Genomic DNA, 10,895 nt, shown 5'->3' on the forward strand with positions numbered 1-10,895 from the left:
ACAGGATAGGGCGTTATTAAACTGCAGTCAACTGTGAAAAAAAATTGTGTACGAAAGTAGGAATTTTGTTCTGTTTACTTCAGAATTTAACTCTATTCCAAAGAGTGCCAAGTTTAAAACCAATAATGAAAAGCAGTTCAAGAAACGACCAGAGCATTGATAAACCTTATGAAACGAAGGCACCTCAATTCTAGGCACATAAAAGGTTGATATGAAAAAAGTGTTGGAATTCTGTTGAAAATAAAACAAATTATATAATTGACATTTCTAGAGGGGGGTTGGGGCCCCAGGATCCTGAACTATGTGTTTGTTGCAATAGTGGACCCACATGTAGTTCAAAAGTGAGGGTAAAACAAAAATAGGTCAGCTTGTGAAAATGTAGGTAATCATTGGAAATTGTCATAATCTCTAATTTACCTTTCCGTACATATTTCATCAGGTTTGGAATCGGGAAGTATTTCAATGAGGGAGGGGGGATTTGGGGAAACACAACTTTGATTTAAAATAATATGACAATTACGACAAATAATGACAATGATTAATGTAAACGTGACCTGCCAGTGAGGGAGAAATTCCAAATCAAAACCGTAAAAAAGAAAAAACTGAACCAAGTGAAATTTCAGCTACCGAAAATATTAGTATATAAGGCACGTCTACAGGGATTAGTTTCGGGGGTGAGGAGAGGGTTGAGCTTAAAAAAATGTGAATGATTTACACGTTAATTTATTGCCACTATTATGTATTATTCAATGTTTTTTTTGTATTTTTTTTCTGTTTTAATATGTCTTTTCAGGCTCGATCACCGTCTCCAAAGAAATCAATAGCTACTCTAGCACCATCTGCCAATAATAAAAATGGCTCTCCTACTTCGCTTGATCAATTCTCCCCTTGGCATGTGAATGAGTCAACCGGCAATACTACTAAAAAGGCAACTGCTACACATTCCGTAGTCACTACTGAACTTTAATTAATCGATTTTTTCAGACATGATTGTTTTACCTTTTGCTATGATCTATAAATTTTGAGTCTCATAACCCTCTATGTCAGGTACTTGTATGTTGGGTTTGAGTTTGAATTTGTGCTGGAGAATATTTAATCACTGTCAATAGGCAGTTCTGTTTTCTTGGGTAATGAGACCCTTAAAACTAAAAATGGGTAGGGGTGTATGAATGCTATTGCTCCTCCCCATTTCACAGCTTGTGGTTTAACTATATGTGAAGCTGAAAAATGTTTCCAACGCTAGCTGTTAGCTGTTTGTTTTGCATTTTTCTGTTGATATATTTTTTTCAACTAGAATTTGGTTTAGAGGGAAATGTCATTACCGATCTTCTGTGCTTTTGGACTTATGAGGTGTTTGTATCAAACTCACACCATGTTTATGGAATTTTGTCACATACCGAATAATAGAAATTATTTCAGGCAAATAAAGGTGGTTACTTCGGCAGAATAATGGAGGTTTTTTAGTTGAATTGGTTATGCATGATATTAAACGCCTTCCAAACTGCCACATTTTTTTTTATTGTACATTGCGGTATTGAGGAATGATTTATTCAAGTCATAAGCGATGTTTAATGTTCTAAATCCAAAATTTTAATAAATGATGCCTTGCCGAATTGGAATGAAGATTTGGTAACTTAACAAATAGTGGGGATAATATTCATTAATCAATTAAAAAATTGACTAATGTAGTATTAATTTTTTTAATTTAAATAATAAATATTAATCAATTTTTACCATTACTTCAAAAAATCGTGGATGTGTCAATATAAACCTAAAAATAAACTTTTCGTCAAGTAACTTAATACAGAAGCTGTAAATAAATATGGAAAAAAGAATGGTTTTATAATGGCATTTTCTGCAAAATCTTGGGAGATGTTTTGGAAGTACCACCATTCAACGTGGTTTTAATACTTCATGTGAAGAACGTCTTAAGTGCATTTGTATCTTAACTCACATACGAACGAGAAGCACGTGACAACCGTGACACGTGACAAGAAGCACAAAATGCTATACAAAAATGATGGAAACTATCTTAATTTAGAATAAATATAGGCCTGTGCAGCTGTTATTACCCATGGTAACTAGAATAGAACGGAACATGGGTGAGGGTCGAAACCCAACAAATTGTTTTCTATGTACAGCTTCTTAGTTCTCCGTAGGCCACTATTACTTGAAATATTACCTTAAAACCTTAGGACTTCAATCCTTAGCTGAAAATCTTGGGAACATAATTTATATGTTAAAATTACACTCTAAAAATGTATTAACTATGTATAGTATATGATTAATATGTGCTGTCTTGGGATTTCCTCCCAAATTTCGGCACTTTTATAAGTAAATTTACGGATATTAGTAAATCCCAGCGGCAACCCTCGTCATTTTTCTAATTAAGTGGTCTACTTAATTGCTATTTTAGTTTCGAAGACTTATAGTAACTAGTGCAATTTTATACAGTTGTTAAAAGAAACTGGATAACTGTAAGAATTCTTGAATTCAAGGAACTTCTGTAAGGGTAAGGAGGGAAGGAGTTAGGTTGAAAAATGGGGTCTTTTGTTCTACAAAATATGATATATTTATCTATAGTATTATTTAGTATTGAGTTACATAAGTATTTTCTATAATCCACGAAGGCTAAAAGGTAGGAGGGAGGTGCTTCCGGGATACCGTCCTTGGATATCGATTAAACTTATTTTCATCTTCACAGTCGTTGGAAAAAACAGCTTCCAAGAAAAAATATTTTATTTAATATTATTGTTATTGAGTTGTGATATAGTTGTGCTTTTTTCAATTACGTGGTTGTTAATTCAAAATCTTGATGTAAGCTTTTTTAAAAAGAAAATTTAGGGCGAAAAAATGCAATGACAAAAATAAAAGCGTAAGGTTTCCTTAATTAAGTTTATCTTTATTAATGGTGGAAGTTAACTAAATTGATTGCTTTGTCAATTGCACCCTAGATCCCCCCACTCCACCCCTGTTTTAGATAAATACTTCTTTGGCATTTCATTGACTAACATCAAAAGAACAACAAACTCTCCAGATTTTGAAGAATGTATTTTGCCCTCCCCCTTTCTTCCTACATATCCGTGGATTGGCGCACCTGTACCGTTTTCAAACTTAACCGCCAAAAATTGCTGAGCTGGATTCAAAGGAAAGATCACCAGGGTAATTTTTGTTCAATAAAAGTTTCATTCTCCTGATTCACATTACCCCACTGATCCTCCCGTTGGAAGTTATCCGAGGCGTGCTGAGGAAATTAGAGATGACCTTTACACGTTACAGCAACGGCGTATCGCAAGAATGACGTTAGATCGGGTCATTTGTCTCTCTTGCTTTTATTTTTCGGCCTTAGTTTAATATTAGGGGATTTTTTTTTTTTTTGTAGTATGGTGATTCTTGTTCAGGCTCAATTGTTTTTTATGATTGAAAGAATATTGCATTAGGCCAGAAGCTAACTAGTCACCCTTGTAAGACAAGAATGGTGGCAAGTTTCGTCCATTAGGGCGTTGCCAACGTGGCCCAACTGTAATTGTGGTTGGGCAAGGAGCTTAATGCATAAGCCATAGATAAATATGGAAAAAAGAAAGGTTTTTTTCTGATTGTACTTTGTGGTATGGAGGAATTACATATTTGAATTATAAGCGGTGTTTTAACGACATTATTGCAAATTTAAAATCTAAAATTGGATAGCTGAAGCATTGTGAAGTGGTGTGAATATTGAGTAACGTAGCAAATAGTGGGGATAATATCAATTAAAAAACTTTTAGTCGGTTTATTATTAGTTATTGTTTAAATTTAATTAATTGTGGATTTCCATGGAAGCTATTTATTTAATTTTGTTTGTGATGTACATGACTTGTTAGCTAGTTGTGGGTGTCCTAGGAAGCTATTTATTTAATTTTGCTATTTATGTGCATAACTTGTTAGATAGCATGTTCACTATGGACTACTCCGTTTCATGTTAAGGCTTCAATGTTATGATATTTCTAAGTCAATGCTCGGAATTAACACTGTTAATGGTAAAAGTTTTCTAACGTGTTTTCTAACTTGAAATTTTTTATTTTCTAACTGACATATGGGTTGGGATTCATGAATTACTAAGTTTAATTGATAAACCAGTTATGGCCTGGTAATAATTGTCTTAAATTTTCTTTCTCTTGCCATACTCACTAATTTTAATTCTTATTCATCTTATTTATGTATATAATTGCTGTAATTAGGGTTAAGGGCAATATTTCTGTCAATAAGTTAACTTAATATTTTGTTTTACCTTAACTATATCTTGTTTTGATTATCAAAACAAATTGGTGTGTAATTTTTTTATTTGTTCGGAAGGGCGCTTCACGAAAAACAAATCATAGCTTTTTTCTTTTTCTATTTTCTATTCTAAGTGGTTAAGTTACGTAACGCTAATTATAACATTTTACCCTTAACCAAGTCCTTTTTTCACTCGGCAGACATAAAGATCATTTGAGTATGATGGCGTTCTAGGAAAAAATTATCCATTTCATTTTCAAAATTTTTTAATTGTTCACCCACATTTTCCATTTGTTGATATTATGTTGAACTTCTTCCTAGAACAAAATAATCTTACGTAGCATAAAAATCTAAGTAGAGCTCGAATCTACTTAGCACCAGTGTTGCCAAAGCGGACAATTGTACAGTTTTTGGTACAATTTAGAGGTCCTGGTGCAATGCGGTACATTGGGACATTTTTTCGGTACAATCAAATTTTCCGTTACATATTGGTTTTGCTTACTTCGTATTTACTGAGATATCTGTTCCAAGTTTTATTTCATCGAAAATTTTATTCTTGTTACGGCAAATTTTTTACCTGCTGTTCAGATGGTACATATTAGTCGCTTGCGGTATAGTTTTAGTCGGAGAACTGGTACAGTTTATTTCAAAGCGTTGGCAACGCTGCGTAGCACTACCCACATTATGGTCAAAATTTGCTCTGTAAGATTATAAAACATAACGTAAAGTCTTAATTTAGGCTAGTGTGAATGATTTTACGTTGTATTGGGAAAGAAATATTAGAGCTCTGTCCTTTTTTTACACTTGTTTTATCTTTTGTTAGAAGCATCATCTCTAATAATTATTAATATTGCTATTATTATTTTGTTTTTATGAAGTATATGGTTTTATTCTAAATACTTCTTTCCAAGGTTGACCAGAACCAAGGCGTGTGATTCTTGGTTTTCTACGTCGTAGTAAAATTTGCGTGTTTTTGTCTGGCTATGTCTCAGACCAGAAGGTTTGTCCCCCTTTTGCCCAGGCTCTCGGCCGCCTTGGCTGCTTTCAATTTTATATTAGTTGTGCCACATTTTGCTATTCCTGCCTTATAGTTAATCTTTCCCCTGTTCCGTCCAAGTGTGAGCCTTGTATTGTAAGTTTCCTCTTCTTCTTTTGTTGAATAAATTTTATGAAAAATGTTGTTGTTGTTTTTTTATAATTAAATAATGTTGGAGTTGGCCTTGCTTTGATTATCTCACTCTGACCCAGATTTAGAGTTTGACTTTTTTCTGTTCAGGTTTTTATCTTTGGGAAATTTACTACGGCCTTTTTTGGTCCCATGTTACCTTAAGCCTCTTTTTGCTTTAATAACAGTAGCTGGCGCCTAGCTTAGCCGAAAGATTAACACCATTAGCATAAAGAGCAGAAAAAAGGCAACTATGACGTCTGCTGCCAACTGATTTTGGTAGATTTACAAAGATGGATACCCTTTCCCTTAGAACAATTCTCGAGAAGCAAAGAAGATAATCCGTGATCTGACAGCCTATTCCAGGCCACGATACAAACTGATCATCTATCTATCTATTATTATTGATTTATGTTACTATTAGCCTATATGTTATATTATTATATATTATTATATATTAATATGATATGTTATATGATTTATATGATTATTATATTAATAATTATTAACTACAAAAGGTAGAAGTACTTACTCAATATTTATACTATAAGTGCAAGAAATAGTAAGCGGTGGGCTATAATAGCATTCCCAAGGTAATTCTCTCTTCAGCATTGAAGAAATAGTACTACATAGAAAACACCCCAGTAGCCTACACTTGAAGTGCAAAACACATGTGTAGGGGGTGCAATCTGATGAATCGTAAAGGATAGAAATGCCCTCAACACTCCGATTATCTGACTTAAGTTTCTTAATTGTTTCAACTACAGAAGAAAGAGATATAAGAATACAAAACCGTTGACATAGGAGGTATCAAAAATAGCACAAAGGAGTATGCAAATAATGCCTTCTCCTCCTACCTCAACTTGCCGCTTTTTGCGCTTTTTATTTTTATGCGCTTTTATTTTAAGTTTGACTTTTTATTCCGTAAGAACGACTGCTCAACCACAGGGGTCGTTAATTCGGAGCAAGATATATTTTTCTGAAGTACTATGAAACTGGTACATTTAGCGAAGGTTGATGAGAAGCCTGCTACCCTTCATATGCAGCATCCGTTTTAAGCTTCAATGTTGCTACTTACCTTTATTTGAAAATAAAACTTGTGAGTCTGCATTTATTGATGAAAAAAAGAGGGGCATATTGGCTGAATTAAAACAATCAAAAGTATTGGTTTGACAACAAGTGTTTAATATTGCGTCGACCCTTGGTCGATTTGCGCTATCTTGTAGTTGCGTCGCGGCTAAGCTCGGTGTCTGGAGAAGTTTGAATATTTAGGGCTGGAACACCCCTCTAGTTGGCCCGGTTCTATTTAAAAGCCTCACTTTTACGTCTGTTCTTTGATGGCGTAAATTCAATATGAAAGCAAGGGGAATCAGTTAATGGATAAGAGAATAGAGATTCGGGTTTTTCACGGACTCCTCTACAAAAAGCTATTAGAACTGCTCCTAGAGGCTGTTTATCTCACCTTGATGCGGGGAAATTTAGCTACTTGTGTATGCTTCAGTGAACCAATGAATCCATGAGCCGATTCTTGTCTTGGCGATTTTTCTTAAACAAAGAGGGTTTAGCATCAAAGGAGTATTTAAATTCTTGAAAGATAGTTTTTCATGTTTGGCATCATTTCATGAGTTTGGCATCATTTGCGTCAATCGGTTTATCCCAATGTTTTCGGCCACACGGTAAAAAAGTCAGTAAAATCGTCGTTTCGCGAGAAGCGGGGACGCCGCCAAAGTTTTCTCTTCGGTTAAATAAAGACCATGATAATGCTAACAGATATCTACCGAAATCTCGATCTTAGTTGGTAAATGCCGCGGTTTTACCGACTCATACCATGATTTTACAGATGGCGCCGCGATTTCTTTTGGTTAAATTAAGAACATAAAATCTACTTAAATCTCGGTCGGCAAATGCAGAGGTTTACTGTCTCGTGCCGAGATTTTCCGGACGGCTTAGTGATTTTACGGGTGGTATCACAATTTCTCGTTCGTTTAATTAAAGAACATGAAAATACTGACCTGACATCTTCCAATCTTGATCTGTAAATTCAATAGTTTTACCGAGTAGAAAGAATGGGTGAAAACCTCATTCGGTAGCAACTAGCACTAGTTACTTGCTAGTCGGTGAGGTCCTAGTCACGTGTTATAACAGGCCAGACAATGAGCGGACTATGAATGGTATGTAAAGAGAGCGACGCCCACCCAAAAGACCCATGTGTCAGTTTTAAACTTCGCAAATTACGTCAGTTGGATGATTGATCGCAAGTACAAAGGAACCGATTAATGAAAGGAATTAGATATTATGAGTTTAATAATCAATCGAATAAAATTACAGTGGTCGGGGTACACGAATATATTCGACAAATATTTTAAACGGAACTGCCATTTTTAAAAACAATCTTAAAAGGATTTTTGCTGCCATGTTGGTTTTTTGCCACCCGTATGCCGCATCAACACAAACACACACGAAAAATCAAATTGGCCGTACATTCAACGAAAAGAAAGTCAAGACATATAAACTTAAATTGTCCACTCCTCATCGGCCAGTCGGTAGGCTGTATAGCCCGCGAATTCTACTAGGATTGTCTTTTTTGTCCGTCTGGCTGAAACACGAAGCATTTGTTAGATTTTGTTGAACTTTGGTATGAAGATTATTAGCAACCAGGGTAAGATTGTGTTTAAAGACCTTTTAAACACATTGGTTTTTTATCTCCACATTCAGGGGATTGAGGGGTTTAAGTTTCGCGAAATCCTGTTTGTAATAGGTGGAAAGTGAAATTGTCGGAAATAGAGTTTAGGGTGTGCTGTTTTTATTTCTAATAATCTTTTTTTTACATTGTGACTTCTCTCTACCGTTATCTGGCCACATTCCGGAAAAACATTAAATTAGCCCTGCGAATTCAACTTGAAAAGTCTACTGGATAGGCTACCTACGACAAAGGTCAGGTTCAATTCGATGACAGACATTGCATCTTAATATTTGAGAGAGAGAGAGAGAGAGGGGGGGGGGGAGTTTCGAAAAGCTGTGTTTAAGATGCTTAGGAAGTGAAAGTTTAGGCAGTAGTGTTACGAAATTGTGGGGTTCGAGATCGTCTTTTCTGTTTGAAGATGGACGATATACTTCCAAATTTGTGAGAGGGATGGTGGTTTATATTATAAGAAAAATCTGTTTATCATAGCTGAGAATTGGAAGTTGCAGCAAAAGGATTTTTGAGTGTGTTGTTTTCATCTCTGATGGTTTTTTTTTACGTGGTGACATCTATGTACTGGAATCCAGCCGAATTAAAGAAAAAACGTATTTAATAATTAGTTCTGCAAATTTAACTTCAAAAATGAACTCTATAGGTTACTTGGCGTAAAGACCATGTCTAATTTGAAAATAGGCATCAAATACTAATATTTGAGAGAGAAGGAGGGGGCAGGGGTGGATCCAGGGGGAGGGCGAGGGGTGCCCCCCTAACGTCGTCTAAAGTAGTGTAATTTACTTAATTAACGCACATTTGCGTTAATTAAACTTGCTCCTAACGCAAGTTTATCGGATCAACCTATTTGCCCTCCCTCCTAAAAAAAATCCTGGATCCACCCCTGGGGGGGGGGGAATTTTCGAATATCTCTGTTTCAGATAATGGGAAAGTGAAAGTTTTGGCGGTAGGATTTGTGAGTGTGCTGATATTCTATCTGATGCTCTTTTGTTATAGTGGGACATCGCTCTTTTGAGATCCAGCAACAGTCCAGAAAATAGCTTTAAATGTGTTTGATAAAATTCCTTTTTAGTCATTACACAGAGGACAGAACACCAGATAGAAGAGGAATTGGAAAATAAGATTCTTGAAAAGTCAATTCAGGATAGTTTGGATTTTAAAATTAGGGCATTGGAGTCTTTGAATGTCTTCGATCTCTATTTGCTATTATTACATCTTATCAGGATTCTCTGCCGGAATTTGACGAATTCTGAAAGACATCAGCAGTAAAATTACGCTCTGATGATATTTACTCGTGATCATGTTAGAATCATTTTGAACGAGCCTGACTGATACGTCAGTAATAACTGACAGCGTAGTACCATCATTACCAAAAAGTACAAGGATTGACAATATAATTATGGACCTTGAGCAGCCTTACGGAGGCAGGGGGGGGGCATAATATGTGGTAAAAATTCACCTTAGACACATTTTTTCTTCAATTAATATCCAGGAGACCTATTCTTACTACTGGAAAGTTTAAGCCGGATCCGTCAATCTACGTGTGCCACAAGAATACAAAAAAAAACCTTTCTCCCAACATGGTTGGATCAGGGAAGTTGCTGAATGTCCCATGTATCGGTCGGAATGACCAAATGCATGCCAAATTTCATCGTCTTAGCACCTCCAAAAGTATCGAAACTAGAGATTTGTGAAACACAGACCGATAGACCTTTTGCGATCGCTATAGGGACAGAACCAAGGAATGTATAGCAGCATCTATAGCTTATTCAGGCTTAAACAAAATGAAGTGAGATTGGTGATTAATTTCTGCTATATTTTCCTGAATGCTTGCGGAAAGTTGAAAAAAATCAGGTGTAAAAAGGTCCCCCCAACTGACGCAATGACAGATGTTTGAACGCAGTTTAGTCGGAGTAACGTTCACCTAAAACGCCTGACTATGATAATGAATGGAACAAACATCTATAAAACTGTAATAATTTTCACCTGGAAACTATTTGACACGCGAATTGAGGAATTTTTAGCGTAAAATGCAGAATTTTAGTTTGGCCCTCCATGACAGAAATACTGTTATGTAAAACCAGAAACGGGTTATGAGCAAATGCAGCTTAAACTTACTATGTCAGTTAGAGCACACCCAGAAATTGACAGTTTCTCCGACATTGTAAAATAAACCTTTTTCGCACGGACTTTTTTCCAATCCAGATACCCGATGTTAGAATTTCGTACATTCTGATTTTTCTGTAGTAGCAATTGTTCATAAGCAAGAACAGGGGGGAAGGGTAAAGGTTTTTATAATACTTCTTTTGCTACAAATTTCCTATCATCCAATTGCTAAGAAACTGATTTGTTTCCATTTCTTTTTTTCTTAAAAAAGGTAGTACTACCGTCCATTTTGATCCATCCCCCCACGGAGACCCATGAATTTTTAGCATACAGCTAGGTTAAGCAATTAGATAATTACTCTCTCTTTGTGTTCCTGTACAAACAATCTCTAGACAGCGTTTAATTGCTCCCCAGTAATTTTCGTAGGGTCCGACTAATCTAAAACAGCTTTTTAGAGACGATCTTTTTTTAGTAGGTACATATGGAGCTTCTCTTCCCTCCTCCACTAAAGAAAAAAAAGTAGAATAGAGATCTTGAAAAACGTTCCCTAATTATTGCATAGTTTGTTAGCTGTTTGCAGTTTTGAGGAATTTAGCCCCCTGTTCAAACAAATTCTAGCCAATGAGCAATCTAATTTATATATATATATATATATATATATATATATATATATAT

The sequence above is a fragment of the Artemia sp. Qi Xiang Cuo genome, chromosome 1 (genome assembly GCF_049724085.1).
Source record: "Artemia sp. Qi Xiang Cuo chromosome 1, ASM4972408v1, whole genome shotgun sequence".
NCBI classification, from domain to species: Eukaryota; Metazoa; Arthropoda; class Branchiopoda; order Anostraca; family Artemiidae; genus Artemia; species Artemia sp. Qi Xiang Cuo.